This window comes from Cynocephalus volans, chromosome 8, assembly GCF_027409185.1.
Source record: "Cynocephalus volans isolate mCynVol1 chromosome 8, mCynVol1.pri, whole genome shotgun sequence".
In the NCBI taxonomy this organism is placed as follows: domain Eukaryota; kingdom Metazoa; phylum Chordata; class Mammalia; order Dermoptera; family Cynocephalidae; genus Cynocephalus; species Cynocephalus volans.
In genome coordinates, this window is record NC_084467.1 from 104,242,092 (window position 1) to 104,266,467 (window position 24,376).

The window sequence follows — 24,376 nt, forward strand, 5'->3', positions numbered from 1 at the left end:
CCAATACTACCACTGACCCCCTACTCATCAACTTTAGAGGACGCTTTAAAGTCCTTACCTCACTTGACTTCTTAATGCTCTTACAGTTTGTTGTCCACTCCCTCGCAGTTGAAATTCTCTCCTCTCTTGGCTTCTGTGACAACACTCTGTGACCAGTTTCTGCCACTTACCTTTGGGGCTTCTCTTCTTCCAACAATCCTTAACTACTTTTTTCTTCCTTCTCACGCTTACTCTGCATAATTTCTCCCATGCACATGGCATAAATTATTTGTTATGTTCTGCTCCCCTAACTCATATATCCAGACCCACCTGGTGTCCCAGATATCAGGTCCACATTTCCAGATATCTACTGATCATGCTCACCAGGATTCTCACTGGGACTTCAAATTATACATGTCCTAAACTGAACTCATATTTCCCACACTTCCAAAGCAACAGCTTTATTTTCCCCTGTTTTGGTGAATAATATCACCATCCACTTAATCCAGCAAGCCAGATTCTTGGTATCTTCTTAAAACTCTCACTCATCATCACCTCACAAATCTAAACAAGACCGATCAAGCCCATTTCCGTAACATTTCTCAGATGTCTTTGTTCTGTCTTCATTACTTTCTACTGATTTATTTCTGATCCTCATCAGCCCTCCCTAAACCATGACAACAATCCCTTAACTGGTTTGTCTGCCTAAAGGTTTTTCCTTCCTCTCCAATCTATCCTTCCCCCAACTATTAGACTACTTCTTTTTTTAAAAAATGCTACTTGACCTCAGGGGTCCATAGAATAAGGTGCACAGTCTTTGTATGACTGCCAGGGCCCTTTGTTACCTGGCTTCTGCCTTCCCCTCCAGCCTTCTCTCCTGCTACTTCCCCTGTCCTCCTGCTTCCAACTAGCCCTGCAGTCTTGAATAACTTGCCATTCTGAGTAACTTGCAGCTCTACTATATGCCATGTTGATTCTCTCTCCTAATCCTTTGCATAAAATGAATAAAGCTCTACCCGCTTCTTGTCTGGCTGGAGACTCCTCCAGAATCCTTACATTGACCTAACGGGCTGTACATGATCTTTATTCCTCTCCTCCCCACTTTTACCCCTCTGGTCTTATTATAAATTAATCTTCCACTAACTCTGCTTCAACTGCACTGGCTTCTTTGCATTCCTCAAATATGCTGGGTATGCTTCTGCTTCAGGACCTTTGCACTTGCTGTGACCTCTGCCTAGAACACTTCCCTCCTTTAGATATCCATGTGATTTCTTCATTTCCCTCAAGGTTTTGTTCCATTTTCTCCCTGTAGTAAGGCCTTCTCTGGCCATCCTATCTAAAATTTTAACACAGTACATCCACACACACACACACATACAAATTCTCCATTGTACTTCCCTGCTTTACGTTCTTCCTTATCACTCATTATCATCTAATGTATTGTATATTTTATTTATCTTATTTATCATCTATCTCCCACCACTGGAATATATGCTCCATGAGGGCAGACTGTGTGTGAGGGATTGAGGTATAAATGTCACACAGTTATTTCAGTAAGAGTTCAATAAAATTGTTTTCCAGATACGGAAATGAATTGATTCCCTGTAGACTATTTTTTTTTTTATTGTGGTAAAATATATATGACATAAAATTTGCCACTTTAACCCTTTTTAAGTATACACTTCAATGGCATTAAGTACCTTCACATTGTGTGCAGCCATCACCACCAGTCATCTCCAGGACTCTTTTCATCTTGCAAAACTGAAACTCTTTACCCATTAAATAAAAACTCTCCATTCGTCTGTCTCTCTAGCCCCTGAAAATCATCCTTATTCTTTCTCTTTCTATAAATATGACTATTCTAAGTACCTCATAAGTGGAGCTATATAATTTTTGTCCTTTTATGTCTGGTTTATTTCATTCAGCATACTGTCTTCAAGGTTTATCTATCTTGTAGCATGTTGGGTTGTTTCTTTGTTGTTGAGGTATAGGAGTTCTTTATATATTTTGAATATTTATCCCTTATCGGATATATGATTTGCAAACATTTCCTTCCATTCTGTGGGTTGCCTTTTTACTCAGTTGATAGTGTCCTTTAATGTACAAAAGTTTTTAATTTTGATTAAGTCCAATTTACCTATTTTTTTCTTTTGTTGCCTGTGCCTTTGATGTCATAGCCAAGAAATCATTGCCAGATCCAAAAAATGAAGTTTTCCCCTATGTTTTCTTTTCTTTTCTTTCTTCCTTTTTTTTCACTTAGTCAAGATTTATTTCAAGGCCTGAAAACATTCAGACTAATCAAAATGGTACTACTGTGATTTCTTATAATACATAAATACTTAATATAAAACTTTAAAAAATGTAGACACAATTAGCTAACCCCTAAACAACACACTATCTGATTTTCAAAAGTGATTTCTATTTAACAAAACGTAAGGTGACAATAAAATATCAAAGAACTTAGCAGCAAGCTTTTCAGACAAAACAAACACAAACCTGTTTTTACACTCTCCATATTTGTTTTTAACTTTGCTTCATAAAGCCACTGATATTTGAGGTTTCTTTCAAGTATAGAATTTCTAATTAAAAATTTTACTTTCTAAATATTTTTATAAAGAAATGAAAAAGCCACAAACTGTGCTGTTTGCCATAAATTCATACACCAAAAAGTATAATACAACCCAACTGAATTTATACATGCTTCCCTCTTCTCCAAGAACAGCTTTAGTTGTTTTTTAAACATACTTTATAAATATTTTATTAAAGTCAGTTCTCTAACTCATTTTATTCAGATTAGAAAAAAAAAAAACCCTTATAATTTAAAGTTACCTTCTACCCATACCCTGCCCCCCAACCACCAAATCCATTGCTAACCTGAACAATTATTCAATCTACTGTTTGGAGGAGCCCAAAGCAATATGTAACCTTAATTTCCTAAATATTCAAAGATCTCAGCATTCTGCCAATATGAACAAAAAGACTCAAGTGGCCAAAAATCATACAGTTAGTAGGAGGAAAAATGCCTAGTATGAAGATTATTTAACTAAAACTTTATTTATGTCTTTCCCTCACGCTACAAGCACTCCTTAGCATTAAATTACATTGTGCATACACAACGATGACAGTTTAGATTTGCTCTGGAACATATAATTACATTAAAAATAAATAACTTTGTAACTATTTCATGGTTTAACTGGGTCTTATATAGTTTCGCTAGGGGAAAACAAGCATTTCGTATTTTTTTAACAAACTGATAACACATAAATGAATGGCTATGTGTTTATATAAATCTTGAGAGAACCTGAAGATGAAGTTTGCTTTTCTCCCCCGAAAATGTAACACATATATGTACTTCATCGCTGTTCATACAGTGAAGGGATGAAATGGTATAGATAGATCTTGTTTAAGTGTACAGTTGTAGGATATTCTAAAAGAAATCATCTGACACCGTTAACTGTTTAAAGGAAAAAAAAAAAAAGCCAAAGAGAATTGTTGGGCTGGCTGGTTAGCTCAGTCGGTATAGAGCATGGTATTATAACACCAAGGTCAAGGGTTCAGATCTCAGCACAAACCAACCACAAAAAAAAAAAAAAAAAAAAAAATCTACATTTATAAAGAAGAAAGAGATATTATCCAACAGAAAAATAAGACCTCTAGACTGGAAAAACACTTGTTTTACTGTCTTAGAAAGTAAACAAATAAACAAAAAAAGATGGGCAGACGGAGTCTAGATCAGTCAGAATTTAGGCAGCTCCAGCCAAAAATGAAGATGGTACAATGATGTGACGTTATAAAGGAAATGACTAAAACAAAATTTCTTGGACTTGGCCAAAGTCTTCATGTCTGTAATAATATATTAATGCACAAAATATCAAAAATACAAAGTCTGAATTTCCCCCCTTAGATTTATAATAAACGATCAAACTTCTGTTTAATGCCTTTACTTTTATAAGCTTTCTCTGTTTAGCAGCATCTGCTATACATGTACATACATGTTTCTATCTTACCATGAGAATTATAGTTCTCATCTCAAACTAGTGACTTGACTTTTTGCCCATAATTACATACATTTTATTTCCATTATATGACGCTTGATATCTTTCTAGTGGTACATTTTAATCAACATATTATATAAAAAAGAATCTTGATTTTTAAATGAATCTTTTTAGTACTACGGCATGATGGGTTTAATTTAACAATTGAAACATAATATGGTAACTATATTGTACAGTTTAAATTAATTCATAGCTGTAGGAAAATGTTTGATTTTTAAAATATAACCAAGATGAGACTGCATAGTTATGAACAGTGAAGCACTAGGAAACAGTGAATGAAAAAGATGATTTTTCATCAGTGGCCATTCATTATTTTGCTTTTAAAGAAGAAGTTGTCTTCTTTAAGTTTTGAATGGTCTGGTAAATCTAGTTGTTTCTCAGCTTCCTCAATATCACATTGAATTGCTGAATAAGTGTCTCTAAACAACCTAAGTTATTTTCTGGTCTGAGGTAGCCGACGATGGCCACATTGAGGATTTGCCCATAGAAATCCTCTTTGAAGGCATGCATGACATGAGTTTCCATGGACTTTTCCATATTCTTGTAGTGTGGGTTCCATGCTATGCTCACCACCATCTTATGGACATCTCCACTTCCAACACTGGCCCAACCATAATAAATGCCAGTGGATACATCAGTTGGAGGATTTTCTAGTACTTATTTGGGAAAGTTAGGCATGAGGAACGCCCAGCTGCTTGGAGCTGTGGCCAAAGCTCTGCACCATTTGGCCCCCAGCAGAAGAATGGCAGGCGCTTCATGACACCATCCGCTCAGGGTGCAGGCTGTGGAGCCGCTGTGGAGGTGGTACCTGGACCCCCCAAAACAGCTGGGGGACATGGATGGCAGCTCTGCCAGCTGGGAAGGCTTACCACTGGCTGGGTGCCACCAACGACATGCTGTGGTAGGTCCCTCACACCACTGACCCAACCAATAGAAGCTGCCAGGCAACTCAGGGGCTGCATCTCACTGCTATGTTTTCTTCTTCTAAGAGTTTTATAGTTTTAGCTCTTAATTTGGAGTTAATTTTTGTGTGTGGTGTAAGGTAAGGGTCTAACTTCATTCTTTTGCATGTTGATATCCAATTTTCTCAGCACCATTTGTTAACTCATTAAAATTTTAGATTGCATTTTTTACCTCATTGAAGAACAAAATACTTCCTTCAGGGTACAGTATATTTATATCATAATCTGTGTCCTTTGTGTATAAATTTGGCAAAACTACCAAATCTAGGAATTGCTCAGTTCTGCAAATAGTAGATTTCATCTCTTCTATGAGATTAGCTTCATCTAGTAAAGACAAAGAAGTATATTAAAATTCAAAATAGTATGGGACGAAGGCATTAGAAGAAAGATCTTGTAGTGAAAATGTGTTCAGCTTGGCCTAAAGGTGTAGGGTCTGAGCAGAAAGATGATGTTATGAGTTTTAAGTGGATTTCCAACAAGGTTTGGAAAAACACTAATTTAGTTGAGGCAGTCTGGAGGTAGAAGGATGCCGGTTCTGATTCCCAGCTCTGGAGGTGGGAGAACAAGCCTCTCCCTGAAGTGGCTGAGGGGACTGGGCAGAGGGCAGACAGATATTAGAGGAGTAACAAGAAAAGGTTTGAAGGGATAAGACAAAATGTTAAAAGAACAGAATGAAAGAACTGGATTGGAGGTCCATACTAGCAAGAGGCCCAGGAGGAAGAAGTGAAAGTAGGATTTGAATAATGAATAGAGAATAGATGGTCCAAGGCAGGTGCATTTAGGCAGCAACTGAAATGAAGAAAACAGAGTAGAAAAGGGGACCAAAAGTACCAAGATGGAATTAACCATCTTCAGGATTCTGTAAAGAACTTTAGTGTTTCTTAGGGTCTTGATGTCATAAAGGTGACAAGACAGGTACAAGAAAAAGTTAGATAATAATGATATAATTATCCTTCAAACACAAGTTGATCTCTGCTCAGGCCAAGGTGCTCTGTCATTGTTTAACAAAAATTAAATGATAAGAAAACAACAACAGAGTTCTTAATGTGGCTTGAGTGCTAATGAGTGACTCTAGAGCTCCAGGAATTTATGGGGCAAATGAAACTCTCAAAAGTCTATTCATCTGGTGCCGTGTGCTTGCTAGCACATTCCTGTAGCCAGTATAGGAGGCTACAGTAGGGTATCCACAAACGGGTCTAACAATCACACCCCTTTCTTCGTCAGAATTAGACATATTTATGTACCTGGTCACTGACACAGGGGCCTTCTCTCTTAGGAACAGGACCCTTGTTGCACAGCAGGACAGAGCATCAGAATGTTATCTTTTTGTCAGCCTGCAGATGTGGAGGGGGATCTTAGAAAAGGCAGAATCACCCATATTGAGGACCATTTCTCAAATTCATCTACAAGATAAGTCAATTTTCCTCCTTAGTGAGAAGGTCAGGAGTATTATCCTAATGGAAATCCCTTTGCATAAAAACTTGTGGAGTGGGGAAGTAGTATTTTCCCCTAACAAGGACAAACCAGTAAAATAAAGGCAATTATAATAGAATAATAACTTCAAAAATTTGGGGGGGGACTAGTTATCTCTCAATTTAAACAGGCAAAGCAGAGCCTGGAAATCTAATGAAGGTACAACAAAGCCGAAGAAGATTGTGCCCTATTAATGCCCTATTAATGGCATTTACCAAACTGGGGTAAGAGAGGTTACCAGAAGCAGTCTAGAGAAAGCACAGAATCTACAGAAAAAGGAGACAAAAACTGTGTCTGCCATGCATCTTCAGCACTGAGTCTCCTGGGGCAATGGAGACAGATGCAGTACTAAGAGCCTCATCTCACTCCCTGGCTCAGATTCCATGCTCATCAAGTAACTTCCTGATAATAATTTGGCTTCCCATGTAGACTTTCCAACAGAGAAAAGATTGTGCTGACCAGCTAATGTGGTTATTCAGATTTTCTCAGAGAGACTATATATATCAGCATCTGGTTTCTTGTGAGTTGTTCAATATAATTAGTCCCCCCTGAGTTCAGTCACCTCTGTGTGAACAAAAATGCTTGCATTTTGGATCTTGAAAAGCTGAGAACCAGACCTGGATCACGGGTACCATAGAAAAATGGCAGGTTTCCTCCAGGGTATTTTGGGTCTTCCCTTTAACTTCGATATCCACACGTGCCCTAGTCCAGGAAGAGATTCAATAATTGATGGGTTTGTGTGAAGTTTTTGTAATAAATTTGACTACATCATAGTAAATTGTGAAAATTAACCACCATAATTATCTTTTGTATGGTAGGGCACCTAGAACCAAGTAATTATTATATGCAAATGAAATAAAAGCCAACAGCAGCTAAAACTTTCAAAGCCTATATTTTTAGGCCTATCTAAGATTATGAAGCATCTTCCCTCTTTGTTTCCCTGGTCTTTTTTTGCTTCCCTCTGGTCTTCCTCTCTCTTGGCTTCAATGGACCCTTCTGCAACATTAAATGCCTTTAAACTTCAACAGAAGAGATTCTGTTTGAGGAGTTAAACCAAAGTGCAAGTCATGAATTTCCTAAGTGTTCTTCCACAGGGAGTATTTCATCTGGTGAGCTTGAACATACTACACTCAGAAAAGCAATGCAAGTATTTCATAGATTGAAATCCAACTGCTGAATGTGGCATTCATTCTGCATGTAGGAGTAAGGCTGAAATTTACAAGTGAAACTGGACATTTCCAACCATAGAAACTTGGAAAAAAGAGTTGTTTAATTCAGCATATGTTGCTTCAGGGTCTGATCCCAGGTAATAGCTCTTCTGTGAGAGGACCTCTTCTCCTTCCACCACAGGGTGGACTGGTGCTCAGTGGTCAATCAATTATCCCAGCAGGGTTGGTGCATGGGAAAGACTTTTTTGGTCTTACCAGAAGTTCAGCCTGGGAGGTTGGCCTGGGGGTGACCAAGCTCCAAATAGAAAAAAATCACTAATAAGATCCAGCTGGAACAAATACCCTCTATTTTAGAAAATTAATGATGTGTCATCACGACACGTATCTAACCTTAGTGTTTCTGAGCGGACAGGCCAGACATGTGAACTGTAATTCAAGCCATGGTTATGGCTCTTCTGCTGAAAGACTGATTCATCTGGTTTTGTGGTCTTACTCTTCAAGTGTGCCTTGCATTCAGTGACCACATTATCCAGAACTGTACATTTCAAGTACCTGCACTAGCAATTTAGGGAGATGCTTATTTTACATAAAAAGAGTTCAGAATCAAAGGAATTTTTTAAGAAGTGACAAATGAGTTCAATAAAAACAGTATCTACTGACATAGCTCTCTCGTGCTTTTAGGAACTGTAGAAATTATCTGCCCCAAGAATGGAGGGATCAGTGTTCCTGTAGAGAAGAACCGGCTACGACGTAGGCAAGTGAGGCATTTCCATGGTCTTAGTCTGAGAAAGCATAACAGGAAAGAAAGAGAAGGGCTGGGAGGCGACTGGCACAAAGAGGAGGCTACTGAAGGAGAAGTGTTCTATGAAGTATCATGAAAGAAGCTGACTTGTGAGGTGGCCACGGTGCCTGGCATGGCAGAAGAGATGCTTCTGCTCCAGCCACGTCCAGCAAGATAACTGGCCTCCACCTCACCCTCTCCACACCTCCAGCAGGGTGTAGAGCTTGGGCCCATCTTGTAAGCTTGTGGCCTGCAGGCCAAAAGGTGCCCAAGGATGTGTTCTTGTTGACCTACTCAGTGATTTTAAAAATTGAGCCATGCTAAAACAACAGATTTCATACAGAAACACAAGTTCAGATTTCTAGTTTCTTTTAAAGGAAAATAAATATGAATGAGCAGGTAAAACTGAACTCATATTCCACATGGTACTAACCAGCTGGAGTTCAATGGCTGCTGCTCTTCACAGAGCAAAAGCACTGCTTCTGTGCTAGACTGTGTGGTGGTGAAAGCAGGACTCTAGCTGGCCTGCCTACTTGCTGTCCAACTCTGCTGCCTACCAGCTGTGTGAACTTGGGCCCGTTACTTAACTGTTCTGTGTCTCAATTTACTTATTGATAAAATGCTCATAATTGTGCTTATCTCATAGGTTACTGTGAAGATTAGACAAATTAACAAGTGTACTACACTTCGATTAGTGCTGGGTAAATAGTACTATATAAGCTTTTTCTGTTATTATAATATAGTACTAAATACCTTATCTTCTAAATGATGTACTTATGTTAATCCTCATAGCAACCCTATAACTAGGTTCTATTATCCAGATATTATGGGTGAGGAAACTGATGCATGGAGAGGTTAGGAAACTGCTTAACCTTGTCACATAGCTAGTAAGTGGAGGAACCTGCTCCAGGCTCTGTGATCACAACCACCACACTATAGAATGATAGTCCTTTAGGTGGGACACACTCTCTCCATTTTGCCATAGTGCCTGCCATTTATACAGTGAATGCATATGAATGTACACATTCCTCTTCTTCTATTGCCCCACCCCCACACTGCATACCTTTATGTTATCTCCCTGGCCCTACAGGCATTTGAGTTTGAGACCCCCTAGTCTAGCAGAGTAAATATGCTGATAGCTGATTGACAGTCATCCACGTAGAGCACCTCTCCCTGTAAGGCTTTTATGAAAAGCCAAGAAGATAAATTGTGTCTACTAGGGATCTATACTAGTGTGGGTATCTTTGATGACACTGAACTTATTAGAAATGCAAATTGTTGGATCCCCCACTCCAGACCTACTGAATCAGAATCTCAGATGCAGATCCCAGAAATCTGTGGTTTACTACGCTCTCCAGGTGATTCTGATACAGGCTAAAATTTGAGAACCACTTCCTTAAAAGGTTATGTTCTTCTGTGCAAGTCAGCTAAGACTTTGATGTGAAGGGATAGCCATATCTGCTCCTACAGAGTTAGCCAAGAGAAAGATGTGGAAAAATCTCAAAAACACTCTAATGGAAGGACTAGTTGGGGACAACATAGCTTTCCAGTGAAGCCATAAGGATGAAATGGTAGGAAATTGTGTGCTTAGGTAATTTATTAAATTGCACTTTTATTGTTGTCATATAAATGACATACTTCCTACAGGATGAACAAATTAACATTCAGAGACCAACTGCTCATAACGATGATCTTAGTTTTAAGAATAGTTGTTATTTTCTGGCAACAGGGCCCAATTGTCTGCAGAGGCCAGTATAAATGAGAACACAAATCCATGAACTCTCTATGGCAGGCAGTGTGCATCGAGGTCATTTTAAAGCTGCTTTAAATAATTACAATCTGTCAGGACTCTGGTTGTAATTGACAGAAACTCAAGCAAAACAGGAAAAATGTTATAAAAGTCATTCTGACTATATTTAGGTCCAGAAAATGAATACGTTTTGTATATACAATGAATAAGAGGTAATTTTATATGTGTCAATGAGACCTAGTCAGAAGAACGTTTGCAATTACTAAGTCTGACTTCTTAATATTTGAGCCAATCTTAGTTTGACCTTTACTGGCTGAGTCACTGACCAGGCTTTTGCTGGCTGGTGTAACATACATGCTATTTGGATTATGCCCTGACTCAACCCCACTCCTCTAATTCTCCTAAGACGGACATTTGGGGACCCTGGCACTGGTCCACTGTCTAGGAGGAGCTGTTAACACAGTATCTGCTGTCAGCCAAATTCATCTGGAGGGAAAGAATACCCAATCCTCGAGAGCATTCTGCCCTGGTGCCGTGGGAGAGGAATGAGTGACAGGGAGGGTACCACTTCCATCTCTTAGATTAATACCACCAATAAGTAAGCTCCCTCCTCCCTTTCTAAAGTGTGTGATCTAAAGAGTGTTCAGTTCATTTGAAACTTGTGAGTAGGCCAAGGGATTTTTAGCTAAGCTTGTCCAATTGCTCTTCTGCAACCTCATGTCAAGGAGTTTGGACTTTATCCAAAGGGCAGTGGGAAACACTGAATGGTTGTGAAAATAGGAATGACACAACCAGACTCAAGTTTTAGAGCAATCAACTCTGGTTGCTATGTGGAGATTAGTATTGTAGTGTTCAAGCCAATAGTTGATGGTGGTTTGAAAACAGTCATTATGATTACATTATTCTTAACAGATTCTGCTCCTTATAAAATATCAGATTGATAAACCAAGACCTACAATTTGTTAGAGTAAACTCACATGAAGCTTAGTTGAAATGTCAGACAAGCTAATGATCTACAGTGAAGATTGTCAGTTTTTTAAAAGTATGATAGATTATGCCTTTGCTCCATAGAGCTGGATTCAAACCCATGGAGTTAATTAACTAAATGGCAAAAATCAAAGCCCACCAGTTAATACGAACTTTGAGCAGTATTAGTACAAAATATGTTCTGATAATGTAATTTAATCAAGTAAACTTTATATTGGAAGTTTTAGTCGGTCAAGGCAATGGCTCTAGAACTTTAGACCTTGGAAAAACAGGCCTCTCAGGCATAGATTCACATCTGCATGTCCACGTCCTCTTTCAACCAGAACAATGCCGTGGACCAGGACCCTAAATGTATTCTCACTACTGGTTTACAGAACCAGGCCTGTGACCTCCTGCAAGTATTTATTATATGTAGGTGTTCTGGAGGCAATAGGAAGTTTATAATAAGATTTAGATTTGAACAGTTCTTGGTTCATTGAGTGGGAATACACTACCTCATTCTCTTTTACCAGTCAGCCCATCGAGGCAGAGTGCTGTGTTTCTTTCTTTTTCCTTTGGTTTCCTAATGTTCTTGTCAAATCAGGAGCTGGAAGATTAAGAAACACTCACCCAAGAATGGAAAGATAAGGCTGGACCCAGAGTTTCAACAGATCCTTTGTAAGGGGAAAAAGAGAACAGAGAGTGAAGATCAACTGATTAAGCAGTGAGGAGCCCATGGTATACTCTACAAATATTGAAAATTACATAAAGGTGGTGTATGTGTAAGAAACTTTTATGTCTTTAGGAATGAGACTGCTTTGCCTGTAACAGCCAAGCCAGCTGCAGTGGTGGGCAAAGTGACCTCACTACAGTTTTTGTGTGTCAGATCTCTCTCGGGTTGAGGTCCTGGCCCCAATTAAATCAGTTCTGAGTTTTTCAAGGGTTTCTAAATCAAGTCCTTCAGAAATCTTTCAGTAAAATTTCATTCTTCTTGCTCTCCCTTCTCAGTAATGGTAGCTTGAGGCATTTCCAGACCTTTCTGTTTAGCTAAGTCCTCTTGAGGAGATTTGTACAATTCTTTCTTTTGTTTCCCTCTATTTATGAAATTTCCTTGCTTCCTCCAGGACATCTGTGTCCCCTCTCTACCCAAGGAAGAAGCCCTTACCCTCCACCCACACTCAGGCTTGCAAAGGATAGGTTCACAGCAGGACAACTGGTTCACTAGTCATGTAATTCAAAATTACTGGGTACTCAAAGTAGACTTAGACCAGTGAAATACAGAATGTGCTCTCGTGTTTGGCATTATAGAAGCTTCTATTATCACAGAATTTAGATTCTTAGAGAATGGCATAAGCCACAAAGAAGTGGAAAACTTAAAAATCAAAACCAACCTGGCCTGTTCGAGGTGATCATATGGGACTAATAATGCTCACCCATCCAGTGAGGGGTGGCATGAAGGGTTCTGCAGGGGTAAGCTCTCACCTAGTGGCATGCAAACACTGCTCACACTGATGCTAAACGGGATATACATTAATTTCAAAGCAAAGAGCCCTCAAATAGACCATCCACATGGCAAGCCTGTGATTTCCCATCTTGGAGCATGAAGTGGCTTCTTTTCAAACACTTGTGAGCAACATACAATTTCAGTTTGCTTTCCCAAGTGAATCATAATGACTCTGGACAGGAAGGATTCATCCAGAGACATGAAAATATCCCCAGTCACTGTTAATTAAAAGGAAATCTATGACATGTATCTCTTTGGCTAGAAATAAATAGCATTCTTATTCTCAGTATATTATAGGCCTGCCAGCTCTCAATAGAAAGGGAAATTAATTTGACCCAGAAATGCCTAATCAGAGAGGTATCCACAAGCCCTGAGCTGTTTTCATACTTAAAAGGAACAAACAAACAAAACAGAAAAGCAGTGTGGAAGAGCAAAAGTGAAGATGACAATGATCTCAGAGAGATTTCCTGAAGCCAGCACTATAATGATGAAGACAGTGAGATTCATCCTGACAAAAGAATTCAAGATTATTGAGAATTGGCATACCCAGAAGACCTAACAATCATACACTAAGCAGGCAGTAAAAGATGAATGCAATTCTTACGAGGGTCTATTGTATGACATGTGCTATGTTTTATTGACAAAGGTCAGGCTAGTCTAAAGAGGGGCAAATATGCACTAATGCAAAGTCTCTCCAGAAGGTGGAGGCGACCCAAGTATCCATGACAGATGAATAGATAAACAAAATGGGTTATGTACATACAATGGAATATTATTCAGCCTTAATAAGGAAGGAAATTCTGACCCATGCTTATAACACAGATGACCCTTGAGCACATTATACTAAGTGAAATGAGCTAGTCACAAAAAGACAAATACTGTTTGATTCCATTTATGTAAAGTATTTGGAGTAGTCAAACTCATAGAAACAGAAAGTAGAATAGTGATTGCCAGGGTATGGGGAGGGGAGAAACGGGGAGTTTTTGTTTTATGAGTATAGAGTTTTAGTTTTGCAAGATGAAAAGAGTTCTGGAGATTGTTTGCACGGCAATGTGAATATACTTAACACTATTGAATCGTACACAATTGAAAAAGTAATACCTTTTGTGTTATATGTATTTTGCTATACTTAAATTTTTTAAAAAACTTAAGAATTACACAATATATATAAGTACAGTTTATTACATATCAGTTGCACCTCAATAGAACTGTCTTTAGAAAACAAATAAAAAATAACTCCAGATGGCTCAGATGGGGTCAGCAGGGAATGAGCCCATTTTGTCTGCGTAGTCAGAAAAGGCTGCAGTGCAGATGCACGTGGGGAGGCTACATTATCTGGGTGTGAATGCACGAAGGAGGTTAATTCTGTGAAGTACTTAACACTAAGAATTCTGATTTCCTGAGTTCAGGTCCTCATTTTCTATTACCTCTATCTAGTTTTTAAACAGCTTCCTACGTTGCTTTCCTAAGGGTGTATGTCAATGGATCTGGTAAATAGTGACCTTTGAAAGAACAATTTCAGTATTTGAAGACATAATAATCATCACAAGAATTGATTGAGCTAGATTTTTAGTTGTCTCTTTTCACCGAACCCTCAGAAGAATCCTGTAAAATTACATACATTTTACAGAATAAGAGTCTGGATTTCAGAGTGGTTGAGTAACTCAACAAGGTTCCCAGTTGTTATGTCAGATGGGGTCTTATCAGAAGAAGGCAGAATTTCACTCAGATGTTCAAATGAAAGAAATTTTAATGAATGGGCCATTTCCAGAACAGTGAGCAAGATAAGGAAACCAAGAAAGAATGCCAGGTGCCCATAATCTAAACAAATGAGAATCCATTACTATCCCTATATGTGAAGAGGCAACGGAAGGTCAAATTTGGATAGTTAAAGGATCAGGACCACAGGAAAGTGTTTGTGAACTAAGGGAAAGAAAGCACAGGCATACACTGTTACTGTGCTTCACTTTTTTGCACTTTGCAGATTTTGTGTTTTTTACAAATTGAAAATTTGTGGCAACCCGGCATTGAACGAGTCTTTCAGTGCCATTTTACCAATACCATGTATGCACTTCATGTTTCTGTGTCACGCTTTGGTAATTCTCACAATATTTCAAATTTTTTCATTATTATTATATCTCTCATGGTGATCTGTGATCAGTGATCTTTGGTGTTGGTATTGTAATTGTTTGGGGTTCCCATAGACAGTGCCCATGTAAGATGTCAAACTTGATAAATGTGTGTGTTCTGACTATGCCACTGACTGGCTGTCTCCCCATCTCTCTCCCTCTTCTTGGGCCTCTCTATTCCCTAAGGCACAATAATATTGAAGTTATGCTAATTAATAACCCTTCAATAACCTCTAAATGTTCAAGCGAAAGGAAGAGTTACACGTCTCTCACTTTCAATCAAAAGCTAGAAATGATTAAGCTTAGTGAGGAAGACGTTGAAAGCTGACAAAGGCCAGAAGCTAGGCCTCTTATGCCAAATAGTTAGCGAGGTTGTAAATGCAAAAGAAAGGTTCTTGAAGGAAATTAAAAGCTCTGTATCAGTGAACACATGAATGATAAGAAAATGAAATAGTCTTATTGTTGATATGGAGAAAGTTTAGTGGTCTGGATGGAAGATCAAACCAGCCACAACATTCCCTTAACCTAAAGCCTAATCCAGAGAAGGTCCCAACTCTCTAGTTCTGTAAAGGCTGAGAGAGGTGAGGAAGCTGCAGAAGAAAAGTTTGAAGCTAGCAGAGGTAGGTTCACGAGGTTGAAGGTAAGAAGCCATCTCCATAACATAAAAGTGAAAGGTGAAGCAGCAAGTGCTGATGGAGAATCTGCAGCAAGATATCCAGAAGATCTAGCTAAGATCATTGCTGGAGGTGGCTACACTAAAAAACAGATTTTCAATGTAGATGAAGCAGCCTTCTATTGGAAGAAGATGCCATTTAAGACTTTCATAGCTAGAGAGAACCCGTCACCTGGCTTCAAAGCTTCAAAGGACAGGCTGACTCTCTTGTTAGGGGCTAATGCAGATGGTGACTTTAAGTTGAAGCCAGTGCGCATTTACCATTCTGAAAGTCCTAGGACCCTTAAGAATTATGCTAAATCTACTTTGCCTGTGTGCTATAAAAGGAACAACAAGGCCTGGATGACAGCACAAGTTTACAGCATGGTTTACTGAATATTTTAGGCTCTCTATTGAGAAAGACTGTTCAGAAAGATTCCTTTGTAAATATTACTGCTCATTGGCAATGCACCTGGTTACCATCACCCAAGAGCTCTGATGGAGATGTACAAGGAAATGAATGTTGTTTTTCACACATGCTAACACAACATCCATTCTGCAGCCCATGGATTGAGTTATTTTGATTTTCAAATCTTAACTATGTAAGAAATATGTTTCCTAAGGCTCTAGCTGCCATAGACAATGATTCCTCTGATGTGTCTGGACAGAGTAAATTGAAAACCTTCTGGAAAGTATTCACCATTCTAGATGCCATCAAGAACATTCATGATTCATGGGAGGAGGTCAAAATATCAACACTAACAGGAGTTTGGAAGAAGTTGATTCCAGCTCTCATGGATGATTTTGAGGGGGTTCAAGGTTTCAGTGGAAGTAACTGCAGATGTGGTGAAAATAGCATGAGAACTAGAACTAGAGGTGGAGCTTGAAGATGTGTCTGAAATTGCTGCAATCTTTCTTATGAGAAAACTTTAATGGATGAAGAGTTGCTTCTTATGGATGAGCAAAGAAAGTGGTTTTTTGAGGTAAAATCTACTTCTGGTAAAGATGCTGTGAACACTGTTGAAATGACAACAAAGGATTTAGAATATTAAGTGAACCTAGTTGAAAAAGCAGAGGCAGGGTTTGAGAGGATTGATTCTAATTTTGAAGTTCTACTGTGGGTAAAATGCTATCAAACAGCATTGCATACTACACAGAACTCTTTCATGAAAGGAAGAGTCAATTAATGTGGCAAACTTCATTGTTGTCTTAAAATTGCCACAGCCACCCCAACCTTTAGCACCCTGACTAGTTAGCAGCCATCATATTGAGGCAAAATCCTTGACCAGAAAAAATATCTGGCTTGCTGAAAGCTCAGACAACCATTAGCAATTTTTAGCACTACAGCATTTTAAAAAATAAGGTATATACATTGTTTAGACATAATGCTATTGCACACTTGATAGAGCATAATATAGTGAAACATAACTTTTTTATGCACTGGGAAATGAAAAAATTCATGTGACTCACTTTATTGCAATATTCATTTTTTGTGTGTGTGGTGGTCTGGAGCCAAACCTGCACTATCTCTGAGGTATGACTGTGAAAAGAGGGAGGTTAAAGAAGGGATAACTAAGAGGGCACAGGCTGGAGGAAACAGGAATGGTGAGATCAAAAACACAAGTGGAGGAGTTAACATTGGAAAGGAAAAGAACATATCTTCCTATGAGACAGGGAAGAAGATTGTGAAAAAAATAAAGGGAGCATTGTAAAGTAGATGGTGAGACTACCATCTGGGATAAGGGAGCCTGGGGTGTAAAGGAACCAGAGAAGAGCTGACACATCAGTAATTTGAGAGGAACTCAACTGGGGATGGAAAAATAATTAGTGTGTGATACTATGGGCCACACAAATGCCTGTGTAACCCAAATTTGTACATATTCAGTCAGCATTGTTACAAGCAAACAAGAGACATCAACTGTTTTATTGATATCATTCTTTCCTTAAGAAAATGCTCTAAATAACAGGGTTGAAATGATTAAGAAGACATTTAATAGACTTTTACTTCTGGAATTATGGCTACTAGTATTGCAAGATACCCTTCCCACAGAATAACTAGATCCTGAATAGAATGCATTCTTAGAGACATTGCTGATCTTTCAGGAAAGAAGGGAGGTCTTCCAAGGGCCCTCCATCCATTAAAAAAAAAAAAAAGTGAGCTAAAGCTTTGGCAGCCAGGTGGGGTGGGATTGCCCTGAGGACAGATAACAATAGCTGTATCGATGTCAAGATATTGATTGACTTTGGGCTTATGGTAAAACAAAGGAGGCATATAAAGCAATATATAAAACAAATATTGAGGGAGAGATCCAATCAAGATGGCAGAATAGATGGTCCACAGCACCACCCTCTCCCACAAATCAACCAAATTTACAACTTTAAAAATGTAACATCAGCCAACCCGGGGATGCTGGAGCTCAGGGGAAGAGGAGGAGAGACCTACAGAGTTCATGAAGGCAGGAGAAACTACAATGAGAGAAAGAAAAAGCTGCTCTGAGCATTTCAGGCTGCGGCTGCTTTAAGGCTCTAGCTGCTGAGCGCATGGAGCAGGAGCCGACAGAAGCCGCAGCTGTGTCCTTCAGATGGAGTTACTTGGAGGCAGCAGGAGAGAAGAGGGCCTTGGCGGCTCCCAGGACAGCAAGACCGCTAATAGGGTTCACGTGGACCCACACAGGAGCGAGAAGCTAGAACAGCTGAAAAAAGGGAGCCACTCAGAGGCCGGTGAGTCAGTGCAAGGGACCAGCACAGGGCCTGTCCCATTGAAAGTGTTTGCAGCGTGGGTGGGGTGGGAGACTTGCCCACCAGGGGAACACTGGGACACAGCAAGGACAGCCGATCTGCCACCCAATCAGCACCGGACCACTCAGAGGAGACTGGTCAGGAATGCAAAATTGCATGGGGTGCAGTTTGATGAAAAAAACTCAGGCCCAGACCAGAGATTCTACAGAACACAGATCCACCAAATCTCTGAGCAGCCAGAAGTACCTATAATGTCAACCATTAAACCCTGAGCTGCACAAAAGTCCTTCCCTAGGGAAATAGCAGCAAAGTAGCAATTTAAACAATGACACAGCTCAAGTACTGGTTCCCACAGGAAGTTCCCCCATGTTAGAAGCAAAGGACAAAAAATTAGTTCCAGGCCAGGCACACAACCAGCACCTTGGGGCCTGCCTGGGAACTGGAGGCTTGGATCTGGGGACTGGACTCCACTCCCACTTCCAGACAAACTGCATCAGTGCCTCGGGGCCAGCCTGGGGACCTGAAGCATGGAGAAGGGGATTGGACCCCCTCCCACAACCAGGCACACCACGCCAGCACCTTGGGGCCTGCCCAGGGATCCGAGGCAAGGAGAAGGGGACCAGACCTCTCTCCCACAACCAGACCCACTGAGCCAGTGCCTTGGGGCTCACCCAGGGACCTAGGGTATGGAGTTGGGGACCAGACCACCTTCCCACAACCAGGCACAACATGCCAGCACCTTGGAGCCCATCCAGAGACCTGGGGCAAACAGAAGGGGAATGGTCCTCTCTCCCACAACCAGGCACACTGTGCCAGTACCTTGGGGCCTGCCCAGGGATCCGAGGCAAGGAGAAGGGGAACAGACCTCTCTTCCACAACCAGGCACACTGAGCTAGCACTTCAGGGCCCGTCTGGGGAACCGAGGCATGGAGAATGGTACCGGACCCTCCTCCCACAACCAGGCACACTGCCCCAGTACCTCAGGGCCTGCCCAGGGACCTGGGACATGGAGAAGGGGAGTGGACCCCTCTCCCACAACCAGGCACATGGTGCCAGCTCCTTGGGGCCTGCCCAGGGACCAGAGGCATGGAGAAGGGGACCAGACACACCTCACAACCAGACATACTGCCAGTGCCAAGGAGCATGCCAAAAACAGCACCTCCACATGGGTGGCCCACCATAGCCACCACAATAACCATGGCTACTGCAAAAGCAGCTAGATGCCACAGCCACCACGCAGATGGTCCACCAACCACTGGAGTGCATTGACACAAGAAGAGTCACCAGCAGAGACAAAGAAAAGAGGATGTCTCTTTCCACAAAACCCATTTCAGAGTGACAGAAGAAGCATCTGCTTTATGATAATATTGGGGGACCTGATCACATCTCTCAGCATTGGACAGATCATCTAGGCAACAAGTTAACAGAGTAACCAATATTCTTTCAGAAGGAGAGAAGAAATCTAGGGCAATTAGAGGGGGGAGGGAGAGGGAATGGGGGAAGGGGCGAAGTTGGACAAGGGCCATAAAGAATAATTACGATTTGTAACAATATATATGCTAGTAATATTGATTTAATCAACATATCTCAATGTTCAACCCCCAAAATATGTATATTCAATTTTGATTCAATAAATAAAATAATAAAAAAATAAAACATAAAAAAAAGAAAACAAATATTGATAAAATTTAAAGATAAAATTGGCAAATCTTTCATCAAAGTACATTTTAACACATCTCTCTCATATATTATAGGTCACACATGCCAAAAGAATATATTAATGTAGATGATTTGAACACAATTAATAAACTTGATCTAATGTATAGATTATATATAGAATTCTGTTCCCCAAGAGCACCTTCTCAATACTTCCAAAAATTGATCATAATCTTGTAAAGTAAGCTTCAACAAATTTAAAACTTGGTACATAAAAACCACATTCTCTGAAATGAGTGCAATTAGGTATAACTCAATAACAAAAAGATGAAAAATTCTCATACACTTGAAAACTTTAAAACATCCTTCTAAATAAATCATGAGTCAAAGAACAAATTGTATTAGATATTAAATTACTTAGATCTGAATAATAACAAAAACAGTGCATATCAAAACTTGTGGCATGCAGCTAAAGCAAAACTTGGAGGATTATTTATAGCCTTAAATGTTTGTTTCAGAAAAGAAGGCAGCTGAATGTAATGAGCTTAAGAAATTAGAAGCAGAACATGAGAATACTCACAAAGAAAGGAAAGAGATAATGAAGATAAGAGTAGAAATCAATCACACTCTGGTTTCTCTTCAGATCGTATAAATCTTTCGCCTTAAAGAGTAGAAATCAATGAAATAGAAAACAAAGATACAATAGAGAGGATTAAGAAAGCCAAAAGCTAAATCTTTGAAAAGGACAATAAAATTGCTAAATGTCTGGGAATATTGATAAAGAATAAAAAATTAAACAATAAAACAATTAAACAATATTACATATGACAGTGATTAAAAAGATATATGAACAACATTAGCCAATAAATTTTAAAATGAAGACAAAATGGACACATTCCTAAAATTTATGACTAACTCTAGAAGAAATAGAAAGCTTTAATATTCCTATCCTTATAAAACAAGTTGAAGCAGTACTTAAAATTCTTCTGATAAAGGAAGCAGCATATCCTACAGTTGTACAAGTGAATTCTACCAAATTTTCAAGAGACAGATCATTCCAGTCTTATAGAAGCTTGTATTAGTCTGTTTCTGTTGCTTATAACACAATATCTGGAGCTGAGTAAGCTGTAAGAAAATGAAATTTATTGCTTACAGTTTCAGAGGCTGGGAAGTCCAAAGTCCAGGGAACACATATGTTGAGGGTCTTCTTCAGTGGTGGCTTTACAGCAATGCAGGGGTCTTACATGGCAGAAAATGGCAGAGCAGAAAGAGATATAGTTCCTCATGCCCTCTCCTTTTAAAGCTCTCAGAACCATGCCCATGATTACCATTAAACCATCAACTTAATCACCTCTTCAAGGCCCCACCTTTCAATGATCATAATAGGATTTCTCAACCTCTTAACAGTCAGGTGGGGATCCAGCCTCTAACACATTAAACTTTGGGAGATACAATTCAATCCACTACAAAGCTCTTCTATAAAATAGAAGAAAAAGTAGTATTACTTAATGTATCCTGACGCCAAAAAAATCTCAGTACCCAAACCAGACAAGGACAGTGAGGGGGAGAAAATAAATAATCTCTTTTCTCACACATCATAAATTCTTAGTTGAGACACTCTCCTAAAAATAAAAGTCAGATTAACAGGAAAAAGAATTCTTTTTTAAAAAAACACATTCTGTACCTATCACACAGGAGAGGTTTCAGTTTAAAGCATTTCTCTCTCCCCAAAGTGTCTTATGGGCTTTGCTTAAATAGTATTTTAATAGAGTCATAGATGTTAGAAGTGACAAGACAAACAGAGAAGTTTTAGGCTTCCAAAGGCAGGAAATTGTAGGAAGGAAAATGTATAGGAAAGTTAAGTTTGCTCCTAGACCTTCCTAGCCCTGCTGATGCCAGGAGCTGAGCTGATAAGAGCTCAGAGCTATCTCTGGTAAAGACAGAATTTCTCTCTCTGTATCTAGGCAGGAAGGGAGGTGTGAGGGATCTTCTGTCTTTGTCAATTACTGTCCAGCCATCAGGCCAGCATGGAAAGACAGAGAAAAGGACAGGCAGGCCTCCTGTGTTCTAACCTTCCTTAGCTCAACAATCAACAATGTTTTAGAGAGGATTATCTTGGTTTCCTTCAACTGTACAAAAAGTAAAATGAAATAACAAAACCATTCATGAATGGACACACAAAAATCTTAAATAATATATTAGCAAACTAAATCTTTCACTTTAAAAAAAAGGATACGAGGGGATTGACTGCAAAGGGGCATGAGAGAATTTTTAGGGTGATGGAAATGATCTATGCATTGATTGTAGCAGTGGTAAATGGCGGCAATATTTGTCAAAATTCTTTGAACTGTACATTCTAAAATGGTAATTTTATTGTATGTAAATTATATCTCAATAAACTAGACTTTTTCTCTAAAAAAAAGATTTTATAAAATTCTACACCTATTTCATGATAAAAATTCGTTGTAAATTATATGAACAAAAGGAAATATTCTTCTCCTGATAAAGACTATCTACCAAAAATTTACATCATACATGGTTCTTAATGAGGAATATTAGAAGTATTACCTTTAAAATTAGAGAGAAGACAAAGATTTCCACTGTTAAGTCTTCTATTTGACATTGTACTACAGATTCTAGTTTGTAAGAGCAAAAAGCTGGCAACCTGTTATTATGTAGGAAAGGGATTACATTTATTTAGAGTATCTCCACAGGTCCAAAGGGACCTTCAAGAATGCAGATTTTCTCTCAGTGAAAAGAAGAGAACTTTCTAACAATCAAAACCATCCAAAGGCTGAAGAGCCTGCCTTTCACAGAAGTGAGTGCCCGTAACTGGAAGTGATCAAGCAGTTCTGAGTGTCATAGGGAGAATTCCTCCAGTGGGTGGAAGATTTTACTAGATGACCACCAAGATCTAAACCAGCTGTTAAGGTTCAGGGATCCTACACCTACCCCTTACAAAAGCTCTCAGCCATGCTACTGAGATACTAGAAATACATTATTTGGATATCAGTGGACTCCAGGAATCCATCTTATAATCGCTTCTGGGAGAAGTAAACTTTAAGCAATTAGCACATAACTTTGACCTAATTTATCAAATATTGGTGAGATAGTGGACTTAAAAATCTGGAAGGAAAGAGAAAGAAATAAAAACAATATTACCAACAAAACACGATCATAATAACTGTAAAGGAATTTTTATGGCAGGGAGAGTTACTTTTATCCTACTGTCTTAAAACTAATTTCACTTTGACATGACTCCTTCCTGCATTTGTTCCTCTGCACAGAGGGTTTTTTTTTTTTTTTTTTTAATATAATGGTTAGAAATATTTTGATTGGAGGTGGCTAGGGAAATAGGTTTAGGGTCAGCATCCTGGATCAGAGTGTGGCTGGACTACTACAGAGGACATTTGGGGCAGAAGAGGTCCTAAAAGCCTAGAAGTGAAAGGGTGGGGCACCGCAGGAAGAAAGGAACTGACTGAGTTAAGTTGCAGAACAGTGCAAAGTACCTGCTTTGAGTTAATGGTTCTCTATTTGCTGGGTCCTGCCTTGACCAGATGGAATGGCTACTCCCTCCATAGGCAGGAACCACATGCCTTCTGCCCACTCCTGCTGTCTTCAATGCCCTTGCACCCTCTCTGCTGCTCTGCCTCCTGGACCTCTTCCTGCAGGGAAACCCAGCCAAGTGAGCCTCGTTCTACTGCAATACGACCAGACACCCTCCCAGTTCCAGATGTTGCTGGCACCAGTAGAACAAACCTTATGAAAACCATAAAGCCAAGCACAAACCCCAGATTAACTGTTTTAGATGTTCTCTCTTTCTGAGAACTGGGGTAGGGCTCTCAATTGTCTTCATGCCTCTCTCAGTTAAAGCTACGTGGGACAAGTGAAAACCACAGTTTTCAACCAGTTAATCTTGATTATGTGAGAATAATGTAGGGCCCAGGTGAGCCTAGTGAATGCTACCAAGGGTCCAGACACAGTGCTGGGGGAACTGGCACATTGTAGTTCAGTACAGGGGTGGGGGGGGGGTCTAATTTTCCTAGAGGCCACAGAGCCTAGGAAGGTGAGAGAAAGGCATTTTGAAACTTTGAGATAACAAAACTTATCAGTGTGGTAAAGACAAGTATCTCTCAGCTAATGGAAGGGTCAGCCCAGGCCAGGGTTAGGTGAACCCCCAGCCCGTGTCAGGAACATCAGGAGGAGGAAGGAATGGTGCCACAGTTGTGCAACACCAGGAATCAGCTTTCTCAGGCAGAATCTGAGATTTTAGGAGGGCAGCTGTCACCTGTGATGCTAGGCTTCTGGTAGGGCTTAGAGCCTCAGGAACTATAGGTACATCTGCATGACCCATAAATCAAGGAAGACAGAGACATCCTTCCCCCCCCACCCCAAATCCATAACTCTCTCCTAAGCCTCTGGGCCAATGCATATGTTGCTCCTCTGCCTAGAACTCCATCTCTATCCTAGATTCCTTTGCCTGGATCCTACTCATCTTTTAAAATACATCTTGATGTCACTCCTCTGAGAAGCCTCCTTCAACCACCACTTCCAAGTCCAA

The 24,376-nt window shown here is 39.7% G+C and overlaps 1 pseudogene; it reads right to left on the bottom strand.

Moving 5' to 3' along the window:
* Positions 1-4,329: 4,329 nt before the first annotated feature.
* Positions 4,330-4,880, bottom strand: LOC134382965 (riboflavin kinase-like; annotated as a pseudogene).
* Positions 4,881-24,376: the final 19,496 nt, after the last annotated feature.